This window comes from Rhipicephalus microplus, chromosome X (assembly GCF_043290135.1).
Source record: "Rhipicephalus microplus isolate Deutch F79 chromosome X, USDA_Rmic, whole genome shotgun sequence".
Taxonomy (NCBI): domain Eukaryota; kingdom Metazoa; phylum Arthropoda; class Arachnida; order Ixodida; family Ixodidae; genus Rhipicephalus; species Rhipicephalus microplus.
The window spans coordinates 99,376,551-99,395,646 of record NC_134710.1 but is presented as its reverse complement, the minus strand read 5'-3'; the positions used below and the strand labels follow the sequence as shown (position 1 = coordinate 99,395,646).

The 19,096-nt window shown below is 41.8% G+C and overlaps 1 long non-coding RNA gene across 1 annotated transcript; it reads left to right on the top strand.

Annotated features, from left to right (window-relative positions):
* Window positions 1–239: 239 nt before the first annotated feature.
* LOC119175466 (uncharacterized) lies at window positions 240–16,972 on the top strand. The gene is made up of 3 exons (XR_012886912.1): window positions 240–368; window positions 3,643–3,733; window positions 16,698–16,972. It is a non-coding gene; the product is annotated as an uncharacterized LOC119175466 (long non-coding RNA).
* Window positions 16,973–19,096: the final 2,124 nt, after the last annotated feature.

The following is a 19,096-nucleotide window of genomic DNA, read 5'->3' as shown; positions in this document are numbered from 1 at the left end:
ATCTACAGGGGCAAACTTTTTCGCCAAATTTGACTACTATTTGGCGACAACCACACAAAAATCTGGCAACAAGTGTACTAAACGACAAACTAAACTTTTTTTTAAATAATAAGCGTAATTATGTTAGTTTCTACACTTCAATTGTATTGCGTATTTCACCTTGAAATTTCATTTTATCAAGAAAGTTGTTTAGTGACGTCATTAACGTTGGATGCCGTCACTCGGCGAATCACGCGCGCCCTTCAAAGCGTCCTAAGTGTCAGCAGTGTGTCATGCCTGCCGGCCTCGCATGCCTTCTGTGGATCAAGTTTTCTTGTGCGTACCGACAGCCTTTTGTGCATCGTAGGATGGAGTGAACATCAGCTTTAGTAAGTGATTTGTGTAGGTTTTGCAGTCGAAAAAGTTGCTTTTAAGTAAAAACTTTGTTATTCAGTTAACCCGCGTAAGAATGCTGCTCAGCCAAGGTTTCTTTTTCGTTGATAAGCTTCTGGTTGTAATCGTCGAAGCAATTTGTTTCATGTTGATATACATGTGCCGATTCAAGAGCTTCGTTGGGAATTTCGAATTTAAAATGATATTGGGCTTGACCAGTGAAAGTGGAATGCACGCCGTCAGATCTAGCTGTAATGTGAGTGGTGGCAGTTCGCCGATGTGTAATCCTTGCTACGTTTTACGTTATTTTTAGGTAATTTAGCAGTTTTATTTTCGGGCGGCTGAATACGCCAGCGCTCCTAAATGGACAGTAAGTTGACTAAGCCGAATCAACGTATATGTGTTAGTAGGGCGTGCAATTCATCGCAGTCTCCGTCTGCGTCCGTAAATTAACAAGCTGTGCGTAGGTTCACTACGTCAATGCAATGTTCAGCGCATTTTTTTCTTTACCTAGATCTGACAGCTGCCAAATAATCCTCAAGTAGGTGGTGCAGATTGTTCACAATGCGCCTCATAGACGTGCAAATACGGTAACTACATTGCTTGCTGACTAGATAGTCATATATAAGTGATTTAAGACAACGCTTTGTTGGGCGAGTTGGTGTATGTTCACAATTGCCGTTAAAGCCTCAAAGAACACGATCACAAGAAAGGATACGGGGCAGAGCACCACTACAACAACCAATTTATTTGGAGAACTAAATGTACGCATCAATCCGTCCAGCACGTCTACAGAAAATATGTTTGCACAATTGTGGCCAGGTAACAGATGCTCACTAAACTTCTTTTCAGATTTTTACAGTACTACAGAAGTGTTACACATGTCACATGTGTGCACATGTCACCTTTTTTGCCGATACACCATGGCTTCTTATAATAATATTATCTGGGGTTTTACATCCCAAAACCACAATATGATTATGAAAGACACCGTAGTGGAGGGCTCTGGAAATTTCGACCATCTGGTGATCTTTAACGTGCGCCGACATCGCACAACACACAGGCCTCTATCATTTCGCCTTCGTCGAAATGCAACGGTTACAACTGGGAGTGAACCCACGACCTTCGAGTCACTACGTGAGCACCTTAACTACTTCTACACCACGGCGAACACACCATCACATTTGGATTGTTTTATTGATTTGATTTGTGGGGTTTAACGTCCCAAAACCACCATATGATTATAAGAGACGCCGTAGTGGAGGGCTCCGGAAATTTCAACCACCTCGTGTTCTTTAACGTGCAGCCAAATCTGAGCACACGGTCCTACAACATTTCCGCCTCCATCGGAAATGCAGCCGCCGCAGCCGGGATTCGATCCCGCGACCTGTGGGTCAGGAGCCGAGTACCTTAGCCACTAGACCACCGCGGCGGGGCTTTGATTGTTTTATGTTTGCTTGTGGTAATTCCTAAGACGCTTAGGCAAATTTGCACTCTCTTTAATTTGTTCAATAATTTCACTCATGGTCCATGATCTGCCCATTTAAACATCCACTCATTTGTCCTATATGTGAGAGGGATCTTAATGACTACCCTTTTGAGTCTAGACTGCTCCTTGTCTGTTGTGTCACTTTCTTTAATCTACCCTCAAGTAAGGAGTCATGTATCCATCAGATATGCAGTCCAGTTTTGGCAACCAATTGGTCCGACTGGGTTCATCTGGGTTTCTTGGTTTGATTGTCGCGGAAGTCCCTTTAAAGAAATGGAGAAAAGGGCTTCTAGGGCTGTAGTTGAAGTCCCTTGTGAAGAGGTCAGACTGGTAGCCGTGCTGCATGTGCACTAGCTGGCCCATAACCTGAAGAAGGTCGTGAGCAGTCATCGCATTCCACTCGTGTTTGCAGCTTCTAGGAAGCTCGGAAGGCTTTGCTTCCATGTGGATTAAGGGAAGGAAATGGGGAATATAAGAGGATGTGCAACGTAGCACAGGATATCATACACGAGATGTGCTCAATGGGGAATTCATGAGATTTTTCTCACATGCAGCTGTTCTTGCATAGGACAAACCAGTCTATGTCTGAATTAGTGTATCAGAAAGCATGAACAGAATATTGATGAAAACAAGGAGGGGCCAAATTTGTCCCAGGATATTTGAATCGTCCTTCAAGCTCCTTTGGGCCACGCTTTTTTGACGTGCAGATTATTGCCAAAATCAAAAATAAAAGAGCCACAGTATTGATAAAAGCATTTTGTATTGACAAAAAAGGCAACGTGCAAAGTGACACTTACGTAGTATTGTATAAATCGGTGAAAAAGTTTATCGATCTTGTATAATCTGACGGCCATTATGCGTACAAGTTTTCTGTACAGTCGTTGGGAAGAATATATATGTACATATATTTCTGCAAATAAATACGTTGTTAGTGGTGCTCTGCCCCGTGTCCTTTCAGGGCCCTGTGAGATTATGGGAAATGTGTTGGCAGACCAGCTAGTTGCACTCATTTACCAAAATGCTACCGACAGATCCATAGTGGTCCCTGCACTACAGCTCAAGAACATTCTAAAATGAAAGCTCGGGGCTTATTGGCAGTGTTTATATATTGGGAAACCCAAAACAAACTACATCTTATCAAGCCATACCTTGGTAGTTTGCTGCCAATATCAAAGAAATGTCGCCCAGAAGTAGCACTTTGGAGATTCAGAATAGGACAAACTCAGTACTCACACTTACTTTTTGTCCAGTTTGGATTCACTCTTTTGTAATAAATGTGGTGAGCCTCTTACTGTCTCCCACATCCTGCTGCAATGCATGAATGGGGAACTAGTTGATGGAAGAAAGCATTTTCTGTTATCATACAGGCATCAAATTGCACTTTATCCTGCTATGTTTATTATCAGAGAACCCGTTTTCATATGTGTCACTTTTCGTATTTCTAAAATATTTACATACATGTAAATAGATATTTACCATTCTGTTTTGCACGCAATTCTTGGCATGTCCTCTCAACAAAGGTTGCTGCTACAGTTGTAGTAAAGAAATCACGAGCCTTCTGGGCGATCTCGCTGGATCTGCTGGGGTTATTTTCTTTAAATAATATTTGGATAGACTTTTGTTTGCTAAACTGTGTATTTCCTGTAGCTGTTCAGTGCATGCCCTGTGAATTCACCCTTAGGCTAAGGCAATATCTTTCTAAATAAGCACTAACTGCATCTTTTGCTTTTCAATATCATATCATATTGCATACTAAATTTATGCATTTTGTACTGGTGCAGAGTCTTGAGAAGCTGGGGCATCTGCTATTGGGTGTGCTGTTTTCAACTGTGATAAAGCACAAGGAGACAAGTGCAGCAAGTATTTTGACTGGTAATGGTCTCATTCTGTATGTTTTCAGAGTAAAAAGCAACTTCGCTGAAGTTTCATGTTCTTAAATTAGGCTCCTCATGAAATGCAAAACTAACTGCATTTTTTTTTATAATAAATTGTTCACGTATCATAAGAGAGATTCTCGCTTTCAAAGACTGCATGCTTCAGAAGTTGCACAATTCGCTTTCTATTTCCTATTAACATTTCCTTTTGCAATTGACTATTGCTGCTCATGAAAATTTACTTGACCATTTGGAGAGAAATGTAGTGCATGTGTTCATGTGTGCGTGGGGGAGTGTGTGGGTTCTCACACATGTACATGCATGGCTATTGACAGTCGTCATTTGTTCTTGATTATTTTATTATGCCAGATATTGCAGATACATAATTGAATTGGGCCATATACAGTATAACCCACTTATAATAAGACCCAGGTTCCATGAAAATTTTATTTCTACAACAAATAACTTCTATAGATGGTCTGTGCAAAAAAAAGGGGTGGCAGGTTGTTGTGAGAAAGTTATATTGGATGAGATATGCCAACATATATCACTGATAAACATGACGAAGCTGTCGATTTTTTGGACATGCAGGAAAATTTGTATGCTTTCAGGGGACCACCACAAGTGCGATAGAGCCAATGTATGACAATGTTTCAGATGCTAAAACTCTTGCAATTCTCAAATTCAATGTACTCAAACTGCATGTCCCAAATTGCATAAACACTACTGCGTTGTGGATTCAAAAGTCAGCTTTGCCGCAATACCACATCATATTGTAGCGAAGGATATTACAACTTAAAGGCATGCTCATTGGAGTTGGGGGTAGGGATTCAGCACCTTGGATTTCTCGTTTTCTTCTTCCTTTTCAAGGATTTTGCATTTCATTACATTTCATTTCTGTCAAGGATTTCGTCACTTTTCACTACAGCACCCAACATCCAGAATTCATTCTTATATTCAATAATGCGGCATGCAGGCATTGCTGTAAGTGGGTTAGTTCACTATAGTAGACACATGAAAGTTGACGGTGCGCTGCAGCCTCTCAATGTATAACTGATATATTGTTGAAACTGTTTTCGTTATAAGTGGATTCAACTGTACATAATATATAGAGGTATATGCAGTGCAGGACACATTTGAAAACAGCAATAGTATGCCTGTGATTGTATCACACTGTGAAGTTCCGTGCCATAGCTATCAGGTGTGCTGTTGGCAGTTCTGTAGCTAAACATTTCCAGCAGCCACACATTATTGTGCTACATCATCCACTGGAGACTATTCCCAAGCCCATTATGTCAAGAATTATGTTAAGTGAAGCAATGGAGGGCATGCATTTTCACTTTGAATCATCAAACATTGTAGCACAAACGAAGACACATAGTAGAAAGGAGTACTGCACAAGCACATCTAATCAAATGATGGCTTCATTATGTCAGAAACATCATATATGTTCAAACACCTGTACTTGTACCTTATGTACGCCTTTCATAAAAGCAACCATGGGCCTTGACTTGACGTGGGCCAGAACCTCACACTACATTTTACACATTGCCTCATTCCTTACGGAAAGAAGCATCTGTAATAAAGGGACTGAGAGTTATTAGTCACTCATTATTAAATTTCGCGTGAATAAGCGTCAGTTGACGAAAGAGGCTATGTAAAACATGCAGTATTTCGGCATAGGACTCTGTTTGCACTTACAAATGGCACACATGCGTGGCGGGTACACATGCTGTGATTTAATATTTTTGTGCTTTCGGACGTAATGAAGCTTTAAATTGCTTGTGAGCGCTGATGTCATTCCCTTTTCTTGTTTATGTCTGATTATATGCCTTGAACGAACCCCAAGTGATCTGGAGTTTCAAATTTAATTGTGGTGTGGCAGTTGTGCATGGGTCTGCAACAAACTACATAGCCAGGAAAACTTTGCAAAACAGTGCCATGATAATAGAGTTACATGTACTTGATTAAAATGTAGTGATCATTCGTTTTGCTTTTTCCTTCATAATCCTCCATTCATCGGCAGGTCTCCTCTCCTAAAGCTGCTTTTGCCCTTCTTGATGAGTGCCCTTCCCAATCTTTCACGACGTTCATCATTGCAAACTCTCTCTTCAAAAAAGTGTCCACTTCGGGTTGCCGCAACTCCTTCAGCTCCGTGCTTCTCGGCTAACCACTGTTGTTACCATGCTGGCCTGTGCTCCCTGGAATTGTGCCAGTATGAACCTTTTCTTGCACGCATTCAAAGGTTTGCCAATACCATTGAGCCGTGTGGTAGGGTGCTGCATGCAGGCGTGTAGCCAGAAATTTTTTTCGGGGGGTGGTGGGCACCATCTTGATTTCGGTAGAGGCACCCCCCTAAAATGGCAATTTTTCTCTCTCTATGCCTTGGGAAAAAAAAATTTCAGGAGGGGGGGGGGGGGGGGGGGCACCTGCACAGTAAGTGTGCCACCCTCTGGCTGCATGGGTTGATTTTTCTGGTTCGAGCCTTGCCCGGCCTGCAAGGGACACGCTCCGAGTCCGGCCTGGTGTTTTTAAATATGGATTGCAGGTGGCCCGGGCCCGAGAGAGTTGGGCCTGGCTTTGCCTGGCCCATTTCAATCAAATATACCTGGAGCATAAATGAGGTGCTGTCTAATCCTCAATTAATGTAATGATACCAGCCACACATAAGATATTTACTCCAGAGGGTCGTGGAAACTTCTTGCGTTCTCATTATTTTCACCAATATTTTGCATATTTTTTCGTTAATTATGATTGTATACATTTGAAATACATTGCAGAGCAATACAGTTGAACCGCTTTATTACATAATAATGTAAATACGGCAAGGTATAAGAGACACCCAGGCTCGTAGCCAGAAAGGTTTTTCAGAAGAGGAGAGAGGGCCACCTGGTGGAAGCTTTCAAAAACACCTGTTTATTATTGTCCTCAGTAAAACACACGACTTTATTCAAAATTTAAGAGGGGGTGTGGCCTAGGGCCCCCACCTCCCCTGTTTAAGGGCCTGGAGACACCACTGAGCCCAACATTGAAATAGCGATAATCAAAAAATGAGAACATAGTACCTTGATTATCAGAGACACCTCATATAAAGGACAAAAATTGCTTCACAGTGTGTATCTCTTATAAAGGGGTTCAACTGTATAAACAGGGGTCCAGCTGGCTGTCTCATGTATGCACTGCTAACAAAATAATCTTACTAATGCATTTTAAAAAACTATGAAATACAATGCCCACATTAGGCAAAAAAAAGGGTGAGCATTTATAGTGTTTGATTGGGTTTATATACTTTGTACAAGCTGCGGCTGTTAAATAAGAACAGCAAAAATTGTTTTGGAAACTTTGTTTATGGTAACAATGGAATGAAAGGGGGGGGGGGGGGGGAATGTGCTCTAACTGTGCTTCTGTGAGGAATGCACCATGCTAGGCAGTGTTATATACCGTGAAGCTGCTGTTTCATCTCCTCTGCACGCAACTGCTACACTACATTTTAGTGCTGAAAAAAAGAGGGTCCTCTTCCCCATCCTTTTTCCCAGATTCATGGACCCAGAGTGCTATAGACCTCTCAAAGCAAGCCAGATCTGGCAGATCGGGTGTCCAGAGCACAGTCCCGTGCACTTACCGAAACCGAGAGAGTGGTTTGCCTTGTCAAGGTGGGCTGAAGGCTTCGGTGCGAACGGGAGAATGAAGTGTGGCTGGCTTTCACTTGCACTTGTGCTTGTAGGCTTGGAGCATGTGGTGATGTAATATCCTCGGCAGGAAAATGCTAGACACTCTTGTACTGTGCGATTTCAATGCAAACTAATGAATATCTGGGGCCCTCCTCAACGCCATCTTACATAACCTGAGTCATTTCATGTCATTAAACTCCATATACCAACGTAACCAAGCATTAGCATACCTGCATAACTACCAACTTTGGAGAAATGACAGCACTCCACTCTACAAAACTCCTCAAAAATAGGATGCTATCTCCACAGCGGCGGAATGAGCAAAAGGAGAAAATTATCCATGACCATGACACCAATGGCTATACGAAAAGCGCTTATTCGCCGAGCTCTCCGCGAGAGAAAAGACGGTGCAAACCTGACACATGCGTCACCGCAATGGCACCACGTGTCTATTCTCTACATCACCATTGCCAGTGAAGCAATAGCCTGTATATTTAGATAGGCAGAGGTAACGTCGCCCACAAGCCATCTGCCACCATCGGCAGCTTCATCTCTCGACCCAAAGATTTTGCACCTGTGGGAAAAGCTCAGGGCATTCATGTACCGGATTGCATGCACCAACTGAGCCGCTTCCTACATTTGGGAAATGAATAACTTCTACAAAAGAACGCGGCAGCACAAAAATGACCACCATAAACTGAACAGTGAAAGGAGTGCATTACCAGAACATTGTGAGTAGTTCGACCACCATATAAGTCCTGACGACGCGGTGATTCTGAAAAAAAAAAAAAGCAACCTTTCTGGCAGCTCCTTCTCGAATCCTGGCACATGAGCAAACAGCGGGACACATCAACCGCTCCACGGGGGAATCGCCTTCCCTCTGTGCCAGGGCTCACGATGAGTGACAACAAGACTCGCACGCACGGCAAGCAACCGTATATAAGTGCTGCATATCTTCGACCTTCTCACCCTTGAAGAAGAAGCCGGTCGAACTTTCAAAACATCGGGTTGACCTAAAACAAATTCTCATTGGAGTTGTCTCATTCCTCCAGTTTTGTACCTCAACCAGGTAGACTGCTACCAATTCACTTCTGATGCTGCCGACATGTATGAAACCCAGACCTAATCCGGGCCTGACTCAAGCCTGAGCTCAAAGCTCATGATTCTGAGCTAGGCGAGGCCCGATCTCACAGCTCCTTAGCCAGCCCGGGCCCCACTCATGGGCTGGGCCAGGCCAAGGGTTTCAGGCCAGCCCGGGTCCATGTAGTGCCCTGTTGTACTGTGACATATGCGTGCAGAGCAAGCGTATACAGCTGCTTGCAGACTTACTGCAAGTTGCAGGTTCTTGTTCAACCTATCACAGCATTGATTGTTAGTAACATCACAGTTGCAAAGTAACATCAAAGTTGAAAGATAGTTTTGTTGCTAGTTTTACCGGGGGAGCTGAACAGGCCTGTAGAGGAGAAGCAATTGTTTCTTGGAATTTGTGCTGCACCCATGCTTTGTAGTGCTGCCAGGTGTAACATCATTATTTGTGATGATATCTGAACACGATATGTGTGTTTACCTGAATTTTTTTAAAATATCCTAGGAGGTGTAAGGGCCCTTTAATATTCATTAATAAGCCAGAACTCACTTAAGCAGTAGATGTCTTTACACCACTTATAACATAGCTTGTGAAGACATCTAATAGCCACAAATGGAGGGGCCATTAGCTATGCTATCAGCCAACTTTCTGATGCCTGAGGCTAGAATATAACTTAATTAAGAAAGCTGCAAGACCTATCCTCAGCTTGGTCAATTGAGCCAAACAGTAGATGTCTACTAACTGATTTTGTATTGGCTGGGGTAGCAAAGAATGGAGATGAAGCTGACAGGAGTACGAGTTGGTTTGGCAATGCTCATTTTGTCAGTTAAAAAAGAAGGTGCCCTCATCACTTTTATATTTAAAACGGTACCATGAGATCCGTGAGAAATGCCTCCAGTTGGTCGGTCGCAGATCAAAATTCAAGACAGCAGCGGAAGGGCAAGTAAGAATAAAGACTGCAATATTTTACCTGCAGTTGTGCTTCCAACGAAATGCTTTATTCAATACTCGAGCACGACACGACGTCGGCAAAGGAACGCTTACCATTCATACTGTTTCAGTTTGCCCTTGCGCTCTTCCAGGTTGCCCTTGCACAGCAGCCCTCTTTCTGTCTTGTCACTTCTTCTGTAGTTACGTCGTAACTACTCGTAGTCTTGCGCTGTGTGAATATGTTGTCCTTGTGGTTGGCTCCCCGCTCCCTTCGTCGGCAACGAACCTGGTCTTCCCCTGTCCTCTACAAAGTACTGGCCAACCTGTGCATAGGATGCATCAGTTATACTGACAGGATCAACTGAGTGAAAGCCAGTTCTTCGGCTGGCAACTGCGATCATTTGCCACCACTGATACCACTATCAGCATCGGCCGTAGGGAATATAAACTGCTGCCCGTGAATGCCCCTCTGGGGAAAGACACCACGTCGACAATGGAGCGCTTACCATTCATACTCTTCCAAGTCAGTTATCTTGATCATTGCACTTGCCTAAAAAGCAAGAATGGCTGCCTTCTTTTGCTGTCATGCCCGAAGCAGTAGTTATTAGCTATAGAAATATGTGAAGAAAGTATTGGGTGCTACTTAAAGGCCTGCTTTTAATGCTTGCCGAGGACGTGGAAACTAATTCCTGACCCAATTCTATGTAGTTCTTGCAAAAGTGCTGGAAAGCATACAAAGGATTATATCAAACCAAGATGGCATTCGAAGCGATTTGCGGGAGTTGAAACGATGACAGGTGTCTGTAGACATTGAACTAAAGCAACTGTCTACAACGATTCGTGCTGTCGAAGTCGATATTGCCGGCTTGAAAAGCTGCCACGCTTCCTCATCAGCTGATTCTCGTGGTACGGATTTTAGCGGTTTCACTGTTCAGCTCAGAACAATTGCATCGAGTTGTAACGATATGGCAAACCGGTTCTGTATCATTCAGCAGTACGCATTACTTAATTTTAAGATTATCGCTCTCTCATGCACGCTTGAAACAATAAATAATGTATCTTTGATTATCATCGTGCAGACTACAACGCTCAGCTTGCAGAGCTCTTGCAACACGTTCCTTCCGACTTTTTTTCAGCATTCGGCGAGTGACAACTGGCTCATATCTAAAGATAATTTAAACAAACTAATGAAAATGCACATACGGCCATTACATTCATTTCACATGAACCCATCTAAACCCTCGTTTAACAAGGCATTGAGCACAATGAAAAACAGGAAAAAGCGACTTTTCTAACTGGCAAATTGCTTTGACACACTAGCTTTATGGCAGAAACACAAAGCCACTTATAAAATACATCTGTAAAACCAAGCATAATTACTATTCTCATGACCTTTAATCGCTTATTACGAACAACCTGAAAAAATTCCGGAAAGCTATATCGCCTGCTGACCCACCAGCTTGCATTTACTTGTTAGATAACACCGGTGCTTTAAAAAATGGAGAAGAATACCTACTTATCTTCAATAACTCATTTTCTTTGGTGTTCACAAGAGAAGACCATTCCACTATTCCAACATTAGCACATGCCATCTACCCATACGTGAGCCCCATAGAAATTAGGGCGACCGGTATTGCTGCATGCATAAACACCCTAAAATGTCATCATGCTCTAGTGTATATAATATAAGTACGAAAATTCTAAAAAACACTGTTAGTCATTCAAGCCCCATTCTTTTTCACATTTTACGTCAATCACTCACAACAGGAGAAATTCCAGCAGACTCAAAGATTTCAGCAGACTCAAAGGAGAAATTCCAGCAGACCCAAACACAATTACTAGAATTTACTAACGAAACGCTGCAGAATATGGACGAAAACATTCAGACATGTTGCGTGTTTGTAGACTTTTTAAAGGCATATTTGACCGAGTAGCTCATTCACGTTTAATAGCACATTATGGTTAAGAAATTTTTGTCATGTTGCAAACAATTCCCAGTTGCTAACGACCTCTTATCTCCATTCAGAGATGTATTATCTGGTGTAGCTCAAGGTAGCGTGCTTGGCCCCTTGTTGCTCATCATTTACATTATTGACCTTCCATCTAACATTTCATCAAACATTAGACTGTTCGCAAGTCACTGCATCATCTACCGCAAAATCCGTTAACCCGCAGGTCACCTAGAATTTCAAAGGGATCTAGACAAAGTAACCGCTTTGTGCAAACTATGGCCAATGTCACTTACCACAGATAAGTGCAAGTTAATCTCATTCAGCCGCAAAAAGACCAACTCCACCTTCAATTATTCACTGAACAGCACCTTAGTGACCCCTGCCTGTTTCCTACAACTATCTCGGTGTTCACTCTTTGAATAATCTCTGGCGATTCAGTCCTATACTGAAAGTGACAGCTAAAGCATCTTGCACATTATGTTATCTTAAATGGAATCTCCATGGAACTCCCGTAACTACACGTAAACTCGCATATCAAACATTTGTTCTCCCACAGTTAGAGTCATCATCATCGTCGTCATCATCACCACCCTGACTACGTCCACTGCAGGACAAAAACCTTTCCCGTGTTCCGCCAGTTAACTCAGTCCTGCGCTTGCTGCTGCCAATTTATACCCGCAAGCTTCTCAATCTCATCTGCCCACCTAACCTTCTGTCTCCCCCTAACCCGCTCGCCTTCTCTGGGAATCTAGTTACTTACCCGTAATGACCACCGGTTATCCTGTCTACGTGCTAAACGCCCGGCCCATGTCCATTTCCTCTTCTTGATTTCAACTATGATATCCTTAAACCCCGTTTGTTCCCTAATCCACTCTGCTCTTTTCTTGTCTCTTAAAGTTACACCTACCATTTTTCTTTCCTTTGCTCACTGCGTCGTCCTCAATTTAAGCTGAACCCTCTTTGTAAGTCTCCAGGTTTCTGCTCCATAGCTAAGTACCGGCAAGATACAGCAGTTATATACTTTCCTCTTGATGGATAGTGGCAATCTACCTGTCGTAATTTGAGAATGCTCGTCGAATGTGCTCCACCCCATTCTTATTCTTCTGGTTACTTCAATCTTGTTGTTATGCTCCGCAGTTATTACCTGCCCTAAGTAGACATAGTCTTTTACAACTTGAAGTGCACTATTACCTATCTCGAAGCGCCGCTCTTTTTTGAGGTTGCTGCACATTACTTTCGTTTTCTGCAGATTAATTTTAAGACCCACCTTTCTGCTCTCCTTGTCTAATTCCGTATTCATGAGTTGCAATTCGTCTTTTGAGTTACTCAGCAATGCAATGTCATCAGCGAAGCGCAGGTTACTAAGGTACTCTCCATTAACTCTCATTCCTAACTGTTTCCATTCTAGGCCTCTGAAAACCTCCTGTAAGCACATGGTAAATAGCATTAGGGATATTGTATGCCCCTGCCTTACACCCTTCTTGATTGCTATTCTATTGCTTTCTTTATGAAGTGCTATGGTAGCAGTTGATCCCCTGTAGGTTTTCTTCAGGATATTTCTATATGCTTTGTCGATGCTCTGATTCTGTAGTGTTGGCATGACTGCTGATATTTCTACTAAATCGAACGCCTTCTCGTAATCTATGAAGGCTTCGTATAGTGGTTGGCTATATTCTGAGCATTTCTCTATTACCCGATTGATAGTATGAATGTGGTCAATTGTTGAGTAGCCTGTTCGAAATTCTGCTTGTTCCTTTGGTTGATTGAATTCTAATGTTTCCTTAACTCTGTTAGCAATTACCTTTGTAAATAGCTTGTATACTAGGAAGAGCAAGCTGATCGGCCTGTAATTTTTCAAGTCTTTGTCATCTCCTTTCTTATGCAATAAGATAATGTTAGCATTCTTTCAAGACTCTGGTACTTTTCCCGTCAGAAGACACCTCGTAAGCAGGGTGGCTAGTTTTTCTAACACAATCCGTCCTTCATCTTTCAGCATATTTGATGTTATTTGATCCTCACCAGCAGCATTGCCTCTTTGCATGCTCTCCAAGGCTTTTCTGACTTCCTTTATCATTACTGGTGGGGTGTCGAGTCACTGTTAGTTTTTATAGTAATAAAGTCGTGGTTATCCCGGCTACTGTACAGATCTCTGTAAATCTCCTCCGCTATTTTAACTATCCTATTCATATTGGTAGTTATTTTGCCTTCTTTGTCTCTTAGTGCATACATCCGATTTTTGCCTATCCCATGTTTCCTCTTCACTGCTTTGACGCTTCCTCCGTTTTTCAGAGCGTGTTCAATTCTTTTTATGTTATACCTTCTTACATCGGATACATTACGCTTATTAATCAACTTTGAAAGCTCTGCTAGATCCATTTGGGGTGATGTACTTGAGACTTTCATGCTTTGACGCTTCCTAATGAGGTTCTTTATTTCCTGGAAAAGCTTGCCAGTGTCCTGTCTAACTATCATGCCTCCAACTTCCACTGCACACTCCGTAATGATACTTGTCAGATTATATTATTATTCATTGTATCTACGCTAAGGTTGGTTTCCTCAATAAGAGCCAAGTACCTGTTATGAAGCGAGACTCTGAATTCCTGTACTTTCCTTCTCAGTGCTAGCACATTGATTGGCTTCTTGCGTATCAGTTTCTGTCATTCCTTGTTTAAGTCTAGACGAATTCGAGACCGTACCATGTTATGGTCACTGCATCGTACCTTGCTAACCACTTCCACATCCTGCACCATGCCTGGGTGTGCACTCAATATAAAGTCTATTTCGTTCTTATTTTCACCATTAGGGCTCCTCCCTGTCTACTTACAGTTACAGTATGCATCGCCTATTTGGTCACACCATCAGGCTTGATTAATCAGGCATGTGACTGCTAACCCGGAGCTCACGGGATCAAATTCTGGCCGTGGCGGCCGCATTTGCGATGAAAGTGCTTAAGGCCCATGTGCTGAGATTTAGGTGCTTATTAAGGAACCCCAGATAGTCGAAATTTCTGGGGCCTTCGACTACGGCGTCTTTCGTTATGATATCGTAATTTTGGGACGTTAAACTTTAACAATTATGATATTGTATTGCTTTGTATATTGTACTTTGCATTATGCTTCCTATTTTATTTTACTCTTATACATCTAGTACTTTAACTGTTCTTGCATGTTGTTATCAGTATTGCCTTGTATTTTACTATTACTATTGCTTTTAATATTTTTTTGTGTATTGTACTTTGTATTTTGCATTCAATTTTCTTTTGTATTTCAATTATTCTATAATTTTTAAACTGTTCTTTACTGGTCACCACCTGCTAATCGTCTGAAATTTTAGATGCAAAACAGCTCTGTAACAAGCCTGTGTGATGGCCTAAACACGGTATGGCCGCACGCCCTGTTCCACTCCGTTTTTCTGGACCGTTTCGGTTTCCAGCTGGTCTGGAGACAGAGGCTATGCTCGGTGGGGCCACACGAGCTGAATGCATGACCACGCTGATCGGCCGACGCGATGTTCGCAAAGTGCTGGAAACCAGTTCGGTGAAACAGAGTTGTTCGGTGGCGACTATCATCAGCAGACGACACAAAACATATACTTTTGCCTATGCGGTTTCAATAGGAAGTGCACTGTTAGGTTCTCTTCTTCAGCAGCGGGAGTTGCATGGTTCTGGTCGTGGATGTTAGAAATACTACAGAGGAGCCTTAACCTGCATGATTGTTGATATTCACTAAAGCTGCTGTATCTAGCATGTAATCAGCCCAACTGCACTAGGTTGCGTTATGCGTGACATCGCCGTGAGTGAACGTGCCTGCGCTTCAGCTTGTTAGAACATGACGTTCCCGCATTCAAACTTGATGAATCAGTTAGGAAGCGTTTCCTCTAAAGCAAGGCACGCTGACGACGATCAGGCTATGTATCACGAGGTTATGGACATGTAGGTCCAAACAGACAAACACAAAACCTAATCCCCCCCCCCCCCCGAGAAACGGTACTCCTTTAGAGCAGCGCCTCGGGCTGCTCCACTGAAGTGCGCAGCGCCGGCACGAAGCGACATTGCCACAAACCTGATCAAAATGCAAGACAGTTGCTTACATCATTGATAAACTGCATGGGCTGTAATAATTTATAAGCCAAGTAAAGAGGTGCAGCTAATAATCTTGGCCACATTTCATTAACATAGTGTATGGGAAAGCTTATTTATCTTGTAATACTCACATTACCTAGTGCATTCAAATCACACCAGTGTTATTGTATTGACATGCTGAAATGGTCACATCAAGTTAAATGGTATATGAGTAGCTTCATGAGACATTGATGACATAAGTATGTTCCTGCATACATGATCACTTTCATGCCCAAACTGTCCACAGACAAGATTATGATACCAATTCAGCCCTAAATAATTGATGTGAGATTGCTGATATTCGATACCGAAGCAATCCTTAAAATAGGTGTCATGGAGGTCTCTGACAAGATCACTCGTAAGGCTGTTTTAAAGAAGCTGCGAAAAGCTTAGCATACTTATATTTATGTGAGGGCACTCATGTGTACCACGTCGAGCAATTCATACCATGCGAGATCAGATCAGATGACGTAGAGCTCAGAAGCTAATGATACATCCTCATGCTTTTCTAACATAATCTCCGTTGTGCCACAAGTACATTTTTGGTCCTTCTCCTGTTGGTTTTTTACATTAATGACTTGCCCGATAATATTTAATCGAACATTTGCCTCTTTGCTGATGACTGTGTATTGTACCGACACATTACTAACGTTTCAGATAGAGTTACCTTCCAGCGTGACCTACTAAAGCTTGGCGAGTGGTGTCACAAATGGCTCATAGCTTTAAATTCTTATAAAACTGTACTTGTTTCATTTCGCAGACACCAGACCTTTTCTACTGCTGACTAGATTATGCATGGCTCCACAGCTTCTTCCTTTAGCTGTAATAAATATCTCAGTGTTAACATTTCACACATTGTTAACTTCTCACATAAGTGAAATAGCTAACACTGCTAGCAGAGCTCTTGGTTACTTTTGTTGTAACATACATCTTGCCCCTCCATCAGTCAAATTACTAGCCTACAAAGACCCTAATTTGCCCAAAATTATAATATGCATGTGCCATTTGGGACCCATCACAAAGTAAGCTAAGTTCATCAAACTAGTTTAAAACCGCACAGTTAGATTCACCTATTCAGAATACTCATATCATACCAGTGTCACTGCCCTTAAAAGTAATGCAGGTTTGCCTAACCTAGACCTATGCTGTAAGATTTCTAGACTGTCCTTGTATCAAGAAATGTATCATGTGATTCATTACAGCTGCCCCATTCAACCAGCCCATCGTACTTCAGCCCCACAAGGCCATCTGCCCACCTCCTGCTTGCACCAGAGCCCACCATCATTCCTTTTTCACTCAGGCAGCCAGGCACTAGAACGATCTTCGCTCAAGTGTCATTGACCATTCCAAAACAGATAAATTTAGGAATGCAATAGAATAATTTTTCGATTAACTCTATATTGTTTGCACACACCCTTATGTAAAGCCCTCTGTAGAGGGCCTTCGAGGTATAATAAATAAAAAATAAATAAATAAACGGTTTGGCTTTGTTAGTTTCACATGATGGGTGGCATCAAAAGTGATTATGTTTTTTATTAATAAATTACTGCAGTTCAATGATACATGCCTTATAATATGCAGGTACTGGTATTTTTTATTTACACTGCAATTCGAAAACGTCTCATTACAATGAAATTATATTCAGGCCACTTGGGCTGTTTTCTAACTTATATTCTGTTGCTTGGGAGCAGAGCTTGGCTACATGAGCACACTCAGTCACTCTCACTCAAAAGGCATGACTTAGTACGAGTGCATGATGAGAATGTGAGTAAACACCAGTATGAGTGTATGTAATCACAAATGAGAGAAGGCATAACCACGAATCACATGAAATGAAGTTTATTCTGACTTGTATTATGAAAAGGACTGTGAAAAAAAAAACCTGTCTTTGGAACCATAGGCATGTGCACAAGTGGCAGGTGGGCAAGAGGGTGGGTGCAATGTGAGCCCTATATATGGACATGATAGAGTGGGTGGGTGCTGCAATTAACCTTTCCCCCTGAAGGGGAACCCTGTACACACTTATGTTTAGAACAACTTGACTTGTTCACAACTTTATAACAAAAATAGAAGAAAAGTCGGAGCAGCTACTGAACCATGGCAAACAAAACAGACAAATTGACACTTCACAACTAGCATACTGCGACAGTGTATACATTGTGAAGAATTGAATGATAAATGTCACGCTACGTTACTCAATATTCAAACTAACTGCATTGCAGAAAACTTGAGCAGAATACAGTTTCTATAAACATCATAACGTCATTGTTATTTTCAAAAACACATATTGAACTAAACACACCGCATATAAAAAAATATTAATATTACCTTCCTACAAACACCTACACTCGGACAACATAAAATACACAAAACAGTTTTGATTTCAAACTGTAACAACCTTCATAATAGAAAAGAAGTGCCAAGTAGTCTAAATTTAGATTTATATCACCACAATTAACTTGCATCCTGATATGAACAATTGAACAAGTCGAATTATCCAGATTATAGTGACTTCGAAGTGAAAAGATAGAGTAGTTCAGTCATGTGACGGGTCGGGCAACTTACATGCTTGAGCACGAGCGAGTACCAATGAGCGTGAGCTAGACCTTAGTGAGTACTGATGAGTATGAGAAGGCTTGAGTATAAACGTGAGCAATTAGTACTGTTCAATGGTAGTAGTCATGAGTATGAATGTGAACCAGTAATCATGAGTGTAAGAAGGCGTGAGTAAGCATGTATGAATGTGTGTGAGTACCTGTTGCCATGAGTAGAAGTCTGTATAAAAGTTAGCGAGTTAGAAGCTTAAAGAATCTCATAGTGACTGAGTATTCTCTTGTATTTCTGACCTATGCTTGGGAGTCTGAATGTTTTAGTTGCTCATTGAGCTGAAGCTTATGTATAGCTGAAATATTCAATTTCAAAATGTTTCCATATCTAGTAGCACATAGCATATGCATAGTGAATGGCCGAGCTTCTTGAGCAAGGCACACAGGGCACGTGGGCGTATCTCACAGTACTATGTGGAATTCATTGAGGCACATCATATATACTTTTGAAAGCATGTCACCAACCATGCATGATTTTAGGGGACAATAGAACTACAGGATAAGTACAGGATTTCTTGAACAATCTGCCAATACCGATGAGGGTCTTCCCAGGTACAAAAAACAGCTCCGACTATACACATCCAGCTTGCAGTTCTTCAACAACATGAAAGTGTATAAAGTCAAAGGCCTGTTTGGTTGGTCTAGACAATTGATGAAAACTTATCCTTGATAGCCATAGCTCTGTGGTTACAAGGATATCCAACTTTAAGTTTACTTCGAAAACACCGCAGATTGGAGCATTTATGAAATAAGACAATGTTTGCAGCTGTCTTCATGTATCTTACTGAAACAAATTTACACCAACTCAAGTAGCATATGGCTCAGTGCCATGTTTATGCAGGGTACAGGAAAACTTGAAATCGTCTGTGCTTATACAAGTCTGCTGCTATCAAAAGCCAAAGCCAGCCGTATCAGAGTAGAATACAATGCCTCCTATCTTTACCAAAGTTCTAACCTCGCCTATATAGAAGACCTTCAAAGGTAAGTGGCCACTA